The sequence below is a fragment of the Crinia signifera genome, chromosome 5 (genome assembly GCF_055691185.1).
Source record: "Crinia signifera chromosome 5, ASM5569118v1, whole genome shotgun sequence".
NCBI lineage: Eukaryota > Metazoa > Chordata > Amphibia > Anura > Myobatrachidae > Crinia > Crinia signifera.
Genome location: NC_139221.1, coordinates 63,628,610 through 63,643,076, shown reverse-complemented (window position 1 = coordinate 63,643,076; position 14,467 = coordinate 63,628,610). Strand labels below are relative to the sequence as shown.

Genomic DNA, 14,467 nt, shown 5'->3' with positions numbered 1-14,467 from the left:
AATTTATAATAATTAATTTTATTATTAGGTACTGCTTGGCACTCAGTGGCACATTTCAGTGCACCAGCAGCATGGAATTATTTTTTACAGTCCCACGCAGCACAAGTATTATTTTTTTTATTAAATTATATATACAGTATAGCAGCCTAGTATATAGTTGTACTAGGTAGGTACACTTAGGCAGTAACACTGCCAGTGGCAACAGTGGACTGAGTAAATAATATTGGCAACCTCTATTCACAGTATCCAGTGCAGGCAGCACCAGTGGACTATATATAATTAAATGAATTAAGTATTAATAATATAGCAGTCTAGTAGGTAGAGAAACTAAACTACTAGGTAGGTAGGCAGTAGCACTGCCAGTGGCCACAACAAAAGGAAGTTACACAGCACCAGTAGCAGACTATTATGCACCAGCAGAATTTATAATAATTAATTTTATTATTATTAGGTACTGCTTGGCAGTGGCACTCAGTGGCACACGTCAGTGGACCAGCAGCATGGAATTATTTTTTACAGTCACACGCAGCACAGGTATTATTTTTTAATTAAATTATATATAGCAGCCTAGTATGTACTAGGTAGGTACACTTAGGCAGTAGCACAGTGGACTGAGTAAATAATACTGGCAGATTCAGTGCAGGCAGCACCAGTGGACTATATTATATAATTAATTATTAATATAATATATAATATTACAGCACAGCACCAGAGGTAGGCCCCAGCACAGAGGATACAGTAGTACTACAAGTACACAGTTAGACTGTCCTCCTTGCTAGGGAGATCCCACCCTAAGCAGAGAGGAGGACAGAGTACACAGCAGCACTGAGGGAGACAGTCCAGCGAATAAAATAATTACAGCACAGCACACCAGATGTAGACCACACAGAGGAGACAGTAGTACTACAAGTACACAATTAGACTGTCCTTCTTTCTAGGGTGATCCCACCCTAAGCAGAGAGGAGAACAGAGTACACAGCAGCACTGAGGGAGACAGCCCAGCGAATAAAATAATTACAGCACAGCACACCAGAGGTACAGTAGACCACACAGAGGAGACCGTAGTACTACAAGTACACAGTTTGACTACACAGCAGCACTGAGAGACAGCCCCAGCGAATAACATATTGCATTCAAGGTCAAGCTCAAGTTAAAGCCCCAGCAGCAGCACCAACACACCCTCTCCCAATCCACTACTAGACTGGAGTGAAGATGGCGGGCGCGGCAGCCGCTATTTAAAGCCTCGCGAAATCCAGCGCCGGGCGTTGACGTTCTGCCCACGCGGACGGACCCGATTCAGGTGGGAATCTCCGAGCGCTGCTCGGAACCGGGCTCGGAATGATGAAGTCCGTGGGGGCTCGGATCTCTGGAATCCGAGTCTGCACATCTCTTGTTTAAGAGAGGAGGGTGCTCATGTTCAAGCTGTGGGTCTCCTCATCTATAGCAACAGTGCTGTAGACTCTGGCAACTGGCTTTGTGCCAGAGTCTACTGCACATGTGTAAGGCTCCTGGAACATGGTATATGCCCTACACAGAGGACATCTTTACTGCACATGCAGAAATCACCAGGAAAATGGCCACTGTGAGGTTTTCCCAGTGATTTCTATCTGCAGCACTGGCGGCCAGAGCCGACCTTAAGCATAGGCAAACTAGGCACTTGCCTAAGGCATTTGACTATGCCTAGGGGTGTCCTAAGCTGGAGGAATCTGATGATAAGCGTTGCTACTGACAGTTCTTAACCACCAGTGGTAGAGCCAGACCAGGTGCAGCACTGCTGGTCCTACACAGAGAGGGAAAATGGGGCTGCTGGCTGCCCCTAAAAAGTATGACCGCTGAGGTTGCTCCAGGAGGAGGGCTGCTATGCATGGCCAGCAGCAGCTCCTCCAATGGGAAGCAATATTGCACTTGGGCTGATAGGCCCACTGGGATGGATTCACAGCCCTGGGCTGGCCCCTGTTGTCCCTCCTCATGCTGGCCACCAGGAAGCAGCTGCTGCTAAAGTTAGTGGGCACTTCCTTGTGCCGCTAGCCGGGATCTGTAGTAGACGTGTAGCCAGAGAGCCGCTGGGGGAGAGGACAGAGGTTGGCAGTGGGCGTAGCCTCCACTCGTCCCGTGCACTGTAGCCTGCCTGAGAGGGGAGAATATCTGTGATGTGCCAGAGCTGCCCATGGACTGTCTGTTGGGGAGTCGTACCGCTGAGATTACTACGGTGAGCTCATGCTAAATTTGGTTTCTGTAATAGTTGTGTGTGCTATATAGCAGGTAGTTACCTAGCGCTCAACCTCTTATGTATCAATACAATGTGGGTATAATGAGAAAATGACACATGGATTTCCTTTCAAGATTTATTTGCTGTACAGAATATGTATGTATCAGAATAAATATAGAAATAAGGTAAAAATTGAATGAAAAAATACAGTGAGCTGCATATATTCTGAGTCCGTCTGGCCAAACCAATAGATGCTGCACGATGGTAAGTTGTGCACCCTGGAGGGCAGATGGGCTATGATATAGCAGTTAGATGGTGGATAACAGGGGGTCAAAAACTCTGTTGTAATGTCACAGAGTGAATGATGGGGGGAGGGTAAATGGCGGATGCCAGCCGTGTTGCACAAAAAGTTCTGGGAGATGGGTTAACCACAGTGGTGAGTGCGGGCTGGCAAAGGAAGTAACACAGTAATGAAGTTTTCTGTGTATATTAGCAGAGTATGTCCGATGGAAGAACGCAGTCTGGGGGGGGGGGGTCAAAGTAAGAGGGTGAGTGTCGCCGGGGGCTGGCGTCCCTGACCACCCGGTGATACACCCAGCTCCTACCCGATACCTGTAGTAGAAGATGTAGTTGTCCCTCGCCGCAGATCTGTCAGAAGTCAGCCGGAGCGTGTGGTATTAGCCGGCAGCAGTAACGCACTGCTCGACAGCTTCTTCCGTCACTTCCGGGTTCGGCTGGGGAGCGTGCGCCCGGAGTTCAGGTTGTAGCCGGAGCTGTGCGTGCTCAACTCCTCCATTGGAGGAGACTTGGATCAGGGTGTGTGGGTAGTAATGGAGCTGTGTCCAACGCGTTTCGGCCGCCTTCGGCCTTTTTCAAGGATAAAATTCTGTGGTGTTGGAGTGGGCTAAATAGTGCGTTCGGTCCCGCCTCCTTTAGTCTGATAGGTGAAAGTCTATTTGATAGGCAGGTTGATGACGCAACCTGCCTATCAAATAGACTTTCACCTATCAGACTAAAGGAGGCGGGACCGAACGCACTATTTAGCCCACTCCAACACCACAGAATTTTATCCTTGAAAAAGGCCGAAGGCGGCCGAATCGCGTTGGACACAGCTCCATTACTACCCACACACCCTGATCCAAGTCTCCTCCAATCGAGGAGTTGAGCACGCACAGCTTTGGCTACAACCTGAACTCCGGGCGCACGCTCCCCAGCCGAACCCGGAAGTGACGGAAGAAGCTGTCGAGCAGTGCGTTACTGCTGCCGGCTAATACCACACGCTCCGGCTGACTTCTGACAGATCTGCGGCGAGGGACAACTACATCTTCTACTACAGGTATCGGGTAGGAGCTGGGTGTATCACCGGGTGGTCAGGGACGCCAGCCCCCGGCGACACTCACCCTCTTACTTTGACCCCCCCCCAGACTGCGTTCTTCCATCGGACATACTCTGCTAATATACACAGAAAACTTCATTACTGTGTTACTTCCTTTGCCAGCCCGCACTCACCACTGTGGTTAACCCATCTCCCAGAACTTTTTGTGCAACACGGCTGGCATCCGCCATTTACCCTCCCCCCATCATTCACTCTGTGACATTACAACAGAGTTTTTGACCCCCTGTTATCCACCATCTAACTGCTATATCATAGCCCATCTGCCCTCCAGGGTGCACAACTTACCATCGTGCAGCATCTATTGGTTTGGCCAGACGGACTCAGAATATATGCAGCTCACTGTATTTTTTCATTCAATTTTTACCTTATTTCTATATTTATTCTGATACATACATATTCTGTACAGCAAATAAATCTTGAAAGGAAATCCATGTGTCATTTTCTCATTATACCCACATTGTATTGATACATAAGAGGTTGAGCGCTAGGTAACTACCTGCTATATAACTCACGTCTAGGAGTCTGGACCACTCCAACCCAGCAGCCCCCTCGATACATAAGGTATTCAGCGCGAGCACTCCACCCCCTCTCTACAGTTGTGTGTGCTGTCAGTGTATGTGAGAGAGAGGTGTTTGCCATGTGTGGGAAGGAGGAGTGGGTGGGGGAGGGGGAGGTGGTCTGGTTGCTGTGAATAAGGAGAAGGGGTTGTCAGTGTCATGTGGCCGGAGTGGAGGATGTCTGCATATTTAAGTATTGTTCATTCAGCGTGTGTGATATATCATGATGTCAGTGTCAGTAGGGGAAACATACAGCGTTCAAGGTGCCAGCAGTGAAAAAAATGCCCCAGCATCCCGATAGGAAGACTCTTTTTCTGGGCCTCCATAGGTACACTAACCACCCCCCCTAACCCTCCTTTGCAGCAGTGATGTAGTGTAGGGTATAGAGGGGTCAGTAATGTAGTGGTGGGTATAGATGGGTCAGTAATGTAGTGGCGGGTATAGAGGGGACAGTTATGCAGTGGCGGGCATAGAGGGGTCAGTAATGTAGTGGTGGGTATAGATGGGTCAGTAATGTAGTGGTGGGTATAGAGGGGTCAGTCGTGTAGTGGTGGGTATAGATGGGTCAGTAATGTAGTGGTGGGTATAGAGGGGTCAGTAATGTAGTGACTGGCATAGAGGGGTCAGTAATGTAATGTCGGGTATAGATGGGTGAGTAATGTAGTGGTGGGTATAGAGGGGTCAGTAGGGTAGAGACGGGTATGTAGTGGTCAGTAGTGTAGAGGCGGGTATGTAGTGGTCAGTAGTGTAGAGGCAGGTATGTAGTGGTCAGTAGTGTAGAGGCAGGTATGTAGTGGTCAGTAGTGTAGAGGCAGGTATGTAGTGGTCATTAGTGTAGACGTGGGTATGGAGGGATCAGTAGTGTAGAGGCGGGTATGGAGTGGTCAGTAGTGTAGAGGTGGGTATTTTGTGGTCAGTAGTGTAGAGGCAGGTATGTAGTGGTCAGTAGTGTAGAGGCGGATATGTAGTGGTCATTAGTGTAGAGGCGGGTATGGAGGAGTCAGTAGTGTAGAGGCGGGTATGGAGGGGTCAGTAATGTAGTGTGTACTATTTGTACTTTATTTTTGTTATTTATTCAATGTTATGCCAAGTTTTGTCTCCCTGTATTGTTCCTTTGTACGGCGCTGCGAAACACTTGTGGCGCCTTATAAATAAAATTATAATAATAATAATAATAATAATAATAATAGTGGGGGTATAGAGGGGGTCAGTAATATAGTGGCGGGTATAGAAGTAGTATTAGCGCCGTGCTTGGGGACACCAACCAAAATCTTGCCTAGGACATCAAATAGGCTAGGACCGGCTCTGCTGGCAGCTGCCATGGGGCTGGATGGCTAAGTATGATTATATACCCATTATTGATACTGTGCTGTACTTTTATACCTAGCATATGGCTAAGTCCTGATAGTGCTTCTGATGCTTGTGATTATAGGCACACAAAGTGAGGAAGAGCTTATACCAGCATTAGCATAAGGCTGCAGATGCACCTATGGCAAAGATGCTAAGCTGGTCAAAGTAGCATTCTAAAGCAGCCTTTAAGACTTGCCTTCAGTACATAAGCATGCTTGGTTAGTTTGTGTTTGATCCTTCAAAGATATTCACATAACCTCTTTATATAGCCCATTGTGTACATTTGAAACAGGGCTCCGATCTGGGGTATATTCATTGCTTAAAGACTGTCCCTATTGGACTGATCCTCCTAGGGTAGGCCTTTGCTTCTAGCAGAAGCCAGATAGGAAGGAAAATGGAGTGACATCAAGCTACTGTACCTCATTAGGTAATTGTCCTACTGGGAAATATTTGTCCCTGCACTTTGGGAAGAGTGGACTAACCTTATTAGGAACAATTTCCAGCTTTAAAACAGTCTTTCTGGTAGATGATCTAAGCCATGGAGAGTGATAAATTGGAGAGCGATACATACATACAAACCAACCAGCCCTTAACTGTCATTTTTTTCAAACACAGCCTGACATGTTATTTAGTAGCTGATTGGTACTTTATCACTTTCCTTTTTATCTCTCTCCAAGGCTTAGTACATCTCCTCCTTAGAACTGTATTTACTAGAAATAGGTGATTCTGGCTGCTAGCCGTACAATGTGCCTTCTGCTTTGCCACCAATGCATTTGTGTATGCGTGCACAATGCGGCTGAAAGCTCAGACAAGGCTTCCACTTTTACATTCATTAAATGCCATTTACTCTGCTGTTCAAAAATAGTGCTATTTATTAAATAGGCTTCCCCATGCTTTGCATAATAAAGCATTTGCTTGAGAGGACATATGAAGGTTATTGTCAACAGTACCCATGAATCCATAACTATGGCAGAAAACCCTGCACGTACTGTATATCAAGTGTCTGACTCATTCATCAGTAAATCCACAATGTCCGTGCGTTCAGCAAAACATCATCTTCCAATGGCATTAGCCTGTTGCTACCAACTCCTTCCTCTTGGAATGAGAGCCTGAGTGTGAAGAGGCATCCATTCAGATCACTCCACCTCCTCCAGCCATAGCTGTGCACATGTGTGACCTAGAGTTGTAGCAGAGCTATCTTTGGCCAGCGCTCGCCAGATCCCTTGCACTGGTGAGCGCTGGCCATGGAGACTGGGACGCACGTGCGCCTCACGCGCACGTGCATCCAAGTATCATGGTGGCTGGGCAGCATCTCCCTTCCCATCTCCACTTCAGGGAGATGCTGCCCAGTTTAAAGGGGGGGGGGGGGTATGCGTCGAGGGGGACCAGCGGGGGAGGTGGGGGAGGCGGCGGGGACCGGCGGCGGGCCCCGTTTGCCAAGGGGCTCATGAGCGGCTCCTGCATGCGCGCCCCTGGCGGCAGCCGACCGCTGGCGGGGATGGACATAGAATCGCCAGGACCTGCAAAGTTAAAGCCGGCTCCATCTGTAAGTTGACCTATATGTCAACTTTATGGGAAATTCATGTGCAAATAATGAGTAGAGACCCTAATCTGTTACTGAATGAAGCATTATTTGCAGTCATTATTATGGAGTGTAAATGGGAACAAAAAATATAAAAATAAAACGCCATAACATAAACAGCTTACACACAGACGAAAGTTAGTCATATACTGTGTTCTAGGACTACATTTCTGGCTCCGTACAGCAGATGCTTATACGTCTAAATAAATGTACATAAGTAAGACATAAAACCAAATTTCAGTTTACACATTAGCTAATTGCTGTGTACATTAGCCAATGTTTATTTTTAACCTTCCACGCAGTTAAAATATTCCTTAATAGAACCCCTTGGTATTTGCTCATGCTATCAATGTTTTGCAGCTTTCTACAAACACAGCACTCCTTCTGTTGCCATTCTCTGTATAAATTGCTCTGCTTGACAGTTGTATGAATCAAGCATTAACAACCTAGATTGCACTGAAGTAGGAAAAGCATCAGAATGAAAAACTCTCATTTATCACTTTACTTTATCCCAGTGATGGGATTTTATGAGCACAATCTCAGCAAAGCATTAAATGCCAAGTTAGGGCCTTATTCCCAAAAAGTCAAATGTTCTGAATGGTGTCATCAGACTGTGACTTACGGTGACTAAGTGATTTTTAATCGCCCGCTTTTCTAAAACTGTAAAGGTACGGCAGACAGATAACTGTATATAAGCCTTTTGCTATGTATATCTGGGATTAAAAGTTATGTTAATAAATGAAAGTTTATGACTATGTTTCTTATTTCCTCCAATAACTGCTTTTCCTTTACCTTTATAATGCACAGGTTCCCAAAGTCGGTCCTCAGGACCCCACACAGTGCATGTTTTGCACGTCTCCTCACAGGATCAAGTGAAATAATTAGCTCCACCTGAGGATCATTTGAAATGTATCATTGATTAATTTGCACCTATTGGGTGACCTGGAAAACGTGACCTCTGTGTTGTCTTGAGGACAGAGTTTGAGAACCACTGCAATAATGTATAATGTTATTTGAATGATCAGTTTCCACTTGAGTAGGGCTTGTGTTGTTTTTCTTGTAAACTTTCCAGTTAATGATTTATAAAATAACACAGATGGAGGAGCACAATGCTTTTCTTGTTTTCTTTTTGCACAAATGTGTATATGCTATACAGTATGGTTGTGGTCAGCATCCCGTCAATAAGGATGTCAGTGCTGGAAACCAGACTGTTGGGATCCTGAACAGTAAGTATAGGGCAGCACTAACCTGTGGCAGGAACAAAATGTGTGTGTGGGGGGTGGTGTTAGGTGTAGGCACTAGGCCGGGATTAACGGTTAACAAAGTGGTTCCTATACTTTTTTGAATTATGCCGCCCTGGAGTATCAGAATTTTTTCTCGGCACCCCTAGGCCAAAAGTTTGTTATTGAGAAATGCAGGGACGTGCGGTGAGGTAAATGGATGAGGTGGCCCTGGCAAGTACCAGAGTCAGATATGCACACAATATATGAGCCATGGGGTACAAGCTGGCATTATACACAAGTGCAGTGGTATATACTGCTGGAGATTCGCTGAGTTTTGATAAGAGATGTGCAGAAAAGGTAGCCAGGTGAGGCACTGCCTCACCTGCCATAGACTTTTTACTCCAGAGTTTTGACTATAAAAATTATTAAAATAATAAAAATAAGATTTCTTTTGTAGATTCTTTGTATTTTTGACATACTTTATAAACTCAAAATTCTGGCGTGTACGTTAGTATGACAGGAAAGGCTGTGCCTCACCTGCCTCACCGCAAAAGCTCTAGTTTTGCCTATTATACTGACCAATTTAAATTTAAATTGCTCTTAGAACACCAGCCCAAGGCACCCCTGCAAGTGTCTCATGGGGCTGGGGCTTAGGCTACTGCAAGGGAGTGTTAGTGGGGGAAGGATGTAAGTATACTCTTTCAGGATACCAGCATTGGTTATCCTGACCATTGACATCCTGGCTGCCAGTCAGCTGCATGTATCCAATAAAATCCAAGAACCACTTATTTGTCTGTGATACACCTCCGTGGATCGTTTGTAGGATCATTTGCAGGACTGTGGACCAGAATTCATTTGCCTGTGACACCCAAGGCAAAAACAACATTTCAAAGTCCCGATTACTACAACCAGGGGTGGGCTGGGCCGGAAGGCAGGGTGCCACATGCCCCCCAGGCCGGTAAGACTGTGTGCACGCTGGGCCGCGGTGTGCATCTTGCATACGCTGCCGCCCACAGCCGTCATCGCTGCAGCTCATCCATTCCCCGGCTTCCTGGCCGCACAAATGTAAGGCAACGGCCTCTCCAATAATGGCCGCCGCCTTATAGGAGAAAGACACTAGAGGTACTACCATACCTCTAGTGTTGGTCAGAATAGAACAGCGTGGCCAGCACTACCCGGAAGTGTGGATTTGGGTAGCGCTGGCGCGCTATTTAAATAAAACCCCTTGGCGATGAGCATGTTCCCTGGCTCCCCCCTGGCAAAAAATCCCCATGACAACAAGAATGAAAGACCTGGCAAGAAGCATGTAACCCCTGGCAACAAGTGATATACTTCTGACAATGAACATGTAGGTAAGCAGCAGTTTTATGGTGTGAGGATACGAGTGCTTCAATCACTCAGACACCGAGCAGATAAAACCAAAATATGGTTTATTTTTATCACAGCACACACAAGTAGATAAAGACAGGAGCAAGAGGCAAATGTAGCATATAAACGTTATCGGGTAGCAGTCCAAAATGGCAGTACTTGTAGCAGCAGTTCCAAATCACAGAACTATCACTTATTCCACATAGCAGTGATAGCCGAAACCTGTGTAAATCCACACAGCACGGACGCTCCACACCAGAGCTCAGTAGGATGCCCCCCCCCCCCGGGCAAACGATGTGTTCCACAAGATCCAGTGGAGGGTATGACCCCTGAGCCAGGATTGCGACTAACATAAAGAGCCGGCATGTGTACAAGTCATTTTAAAACCTTCTAAATTCCCACGCGTGCCCATACCATCAGTGGGCTTGCACTGGATCTCGATTGGTGGATTCAAGAGTCAGGTATATCCCCCTCCCAGTTACTGCTGCTCCCCCCCCCCCTGCTGGGTCAGGCTCCAAAGAGTCTACTAGAGTCCAGAGATATGCAAAGGAGTGTCAATAAGGAGGAACAACCACAAGGTAATTTCGTTTATGTCCTGATTACCCCCTGTGGACATAACCTTCCTGTAAATAGCAGGGGAGTTGGATCACACCCTGAGGTGCCCGGTTCCACTAAGTCTGGTCTTGACCAGCGTTACACAAAGGAAATGAAGATAGAGACACAAACACAGTCTGATTGCATTATGACTTGATCACCCCCCTGTGGAGATTGTCTTTTGGTGGAATTCTACAGCCTAATACTATATGATCTGGGGAATAGAAACATCTGCAGAGAACAAGAGGGCTAAAATGTACATTAATTACTGTGGAGTAGAAGATGTCACAATACACTTTTATCGCCAATGCCATTCCTTCACATATCGTATAATATGTAATTGGCTTTATTATGTTTAATGGGCATTACAGTATTGGCATTATGTGTAGTGGGCTTTATAGCATGCGGCATTATGTTTTATGGGCATTACGTTGTTGGTATTATGTGTAATGGGCATTACGATGATGGCATTATGTGTAATGGGCATTATGTGTAATTGGCATTACGGTGTGTGGCATTACGTGTAATGGGCATTATGGTGTTAGCATTATGTGTAATGGGCATTACGGTGTTGGCATTATGTGTAGTGGGCATTACCGTGTGTGGCATTATGTTTAATTAGCATTACAGTGATGGCTTTATGTGTAATGGGCATTTTGGTGTTGGCATTATGTGTAATAGGCATTACGGTGTTGGCATTATGTGTAGTGGGCATTATGGTGTGGCATTACCATGTGTGGCATTACGTTTAATTAGCATTACAGTGATGGCTTTATATGCAATGGGCATTACGGTGTGTGTCATTATGTGTAATGGGCATTACGGTGTGTGTCATTATGTGTAATGGGCATTACGGTGTGTGGCATTATGTGTAATGGGCATTACGGTGTTGGCATTATGTGTAGTGGGTATTACCGTGTGTGGCATTATGTTTAATTAGCATTACAATGAGGCTTTATGTGAAATGTGCATGTTGGTGTTGGCATTATGTGTAATTGGCATTACGGTGTTGGCATTATGTGTAGTGGGCATTATGGTGTGGCATTACCATGTGTGGCATTACGTTTAATTAGCATTACAGTGATGGCTTTATATGTAATGGGCATTACGGTGTGTGTCATTATGTGTAATGGGCATTACGGTGTGTGGCATTATGTGTAATGGGCATTACGGTATTGGCATTATGTGTAGTGGGCATTACTGTGTGTGGCATTATGTTTAATTAGCATTACAATGATGGCTTTATGTGAAATGGGCGATTTGGTGTTGGCATTATGTGTAATGGACATTACAGTGTAAATTTTTGCAATGCGCCTTCGGCGCGTATTTTACCCATTTCTGTTGTGTTTGTGTGTGTGGGGGGGAAGGATTGTTTAATCCTTGCTGCATACTAGAGGGAAGAGGGTAGGGTGGTGAAATGATGGCGATGGGCCACTTGCTTGTTTTGCCCTCCAGGCTGAAAGTTGCCAGCCAGCCCCTGACTACAACCATTCTGTTAATTGCACGTCATCTAATTTAATATTCTTATACATTTTTACCTATTACGTGTATCATAATGGTATGCATTTCGATTGTTAATGAAGACAATTTAAGCAATCAAAATGTCAACAACAGAATGTCTATATTTATGACCTCAACATGGCTATAATGTCGACACCATGATTGTCAGCACCTGGAATATCTTGCCATTGACACAATGGTGACATTTTCAAAAACATTGACATTAGCATTAAGATTAGGGGTTAGGGCTAGCTTTAAGGATAGACTTACACACTGCACATTATCTGACTTTGTCTATATGCTCACTGTCAGCAAACTGATCATGTTGACATTATGAATGTCGACCAAACCTATCATAAGTGTACAGTACAATAGTTGGAATGCATTTATTTTCTTTAAAAATAAACTTTCACAAGTAATATGTTTTTGGTTGATGCAAAAAGTAACCCAGTAACATAGGCCAGTGCCAACTGTCTGCCTCTTAAGGGACAATATTTTCAGAGCTAAAATAATTATATGGTTGATACTGTGCATAACAAGCTGAAAGAAACAACCTTTCAGAGCAGAGCACTGTTTAAAATATACTGGTGGTTTAAATCCTTTGCTGTGTTCTGTTTCTTGTTTGTCTCTTTTTGTGCTGGTCACAATCCATTATCAATATCATTGATTTGTTAGTGCAACATCCAAATATATTACAGTATACTCTCTTTTAGTAAGCTTTGAATATTCCAAAAATACCATTAGATTGTTTGGTAGCAAATGGATAGTTGTTATTTGCTCCCATATATTACCAGATTTTTTTCCAACCTGAAAGATTAGACAGATAATCTTTCAGTGTGTATCCAGCAAAACTCATTGTCAAATTATTTGTTATTCCATGTTTCAAGGATACACATGTCCAACAGGGGTGTAGCAATAGCACTGCAAACCAAGCTGTGGCTTGACGGTATCAATGCCTGTTTTATGCAGAAGCCATACGGTCTGGCAATCCACGTGAAATCTGCTAAAAATGTCTGTCCAAAAATTGCCGCCACCTCGGAGGAGACAGATGCTAGAAGTCCTACTGGACCTCTAGCATCTGTTAGGAAAGTGCAGCGTATATGGCGTTAACCGGAAGTGCCAGCGAGACTGAAACCACTGGCTACAAGTATGAAACCCTTGGCAATGAGCAAGAGACCCCTGGCAACAAGCATGAAACCACCGGGAATGTGTATAAAAAACCCTGGCAATAAGTATGAAACCACTGGCAACAAGCAAGAAACCACTGGCAACAAGCATGAAACTGCTGGTATGCAGGCAAAAATTATAATTAATGTTGGGGGGGCAGAAACTTTTTCAAAACGTCTAGTTATGCCACTGTTGTCCAACATACCATTATCTTCAATCTATGGTAAATTTTTTATTGTATGTGTCTGCTACATGGTACACAAAAGAAATATGCTGGAGGATGAACCGGAACTCGATCACTCATCGCTCAACAATACTTCAAGCGCACCACCGCCAATGGAGCAATCACTGTAAAAGTGATTTGAACAGCTGTGTATAATAAATAAATAACATCAACAGTTATTGCAACTAACTGATGTTACATTGTGCATAAAATCATATGGAATTATTTTTTGAAATAAAAGTCTTTAGGAAGCAGCTGGCGTAAAATGACAAATAAGCTAGTGATACTTTGTAAAAGTTGTTTTATCTTCAGGGGAAACAGGAAGGCGAGCTTCCTTATTCCCAAATTCCATACCATTTGAGAACACTATGCAATAATGTTAAGGAAAAACTAATGGTCATAAGAAAACGTATTTTCTTCAAGCAGCAATTCACATTCCTCTGCTTTGCACTAACAAGAAATGTATTGATTGCTCTTGTCCCCAGAGAACCCTTCTACAGATAGATCAATTATGAGTCGGTGTTCCTAATAAATAAATTGAGTCTACTGCTCGACAAGCTGGTCTGATCATAATTGCCGTCATTTTCAATATGCAGCTGCATAACACCTTTAATAATTAGATTTTATTGTTAATATACAGAATTAATTATAAGAGGCACATTTTATAAGAGCTTCTATTTTATTACTGTCAAAAAGGGTTCGCTTTGAATTGGTTTATATTTGGGAAGAAATATGTGCCTGATTTAATTGCATTACAACCTAATACAAGGATAAAACAGAAATATGTTCTATTCATATTCTTTTAATAATATTAATTTCTACCAATTTGAGGACACAGCACTTCAGAGAAACACTTAAGACGTAATAAAAAAGCCTAGAATGAATACAAAATGTAACTGCTCCACAGGCCTGACAATCATATAGCGCAAACTGGGTTACCATATGTTCACAAAACAATGATTATAATTGCCTTTGACAGTATGCCAACTCTTCAGTACGTTCACAAATACAAATAAATAAATATTGGATAACTAGCCAGACTTCAAGTTTATTGTGACCTATATTTGTTCATAAGAAAAAAAAAATGATGAAAATGAAAAACGGAACATATTTAAATCATACTTGACTACTTTTTACTTGTCTCAGGAAGAAGCCCAGAGAGGAGATAATTTGAGGGACAAGGCCGGACTTCCATGTCATTCAGTGGCGTAAGTTTGACCCAGTTGCTCGGAGGCAAGATAAATATTGGTGACCCCCCCCCCCCCCCCCCCCGCCCGAAAACACAACCTTACATTTTA

General features: G+C 44.1%; 1 protein-coding gene and 1 long non-coding RNA gene across 7 annotated transcripts in view; one reads left to right on the top strand and one right to left on the bottom strand.

Annotated features, from left to right (window-relative positions):
• Positions 1–14,359, top strand: part of LOC146080272 (uncharacterized) — a 71,609-nt gene extending 57,250 nt beyond the window's left edge. The window contains exon 3 of the long non-coding RNA XR_014474849.1: positions 14,316–14,359. This is a non-coding gene — a long non-coding RNA (uncharacterized LOC146080272). The remainder of the gene's footprint in view (positions 1–14,315) is intronic.
• The window catches only part of RALYL (RALY RNA binding protein like), a 589,572-nt gene that overhangs the window by 506,567 nt on the left and 68,538 nt on the right, over positions 1–14,467 (bottom strand). The window lies entirely within an intron of this gene.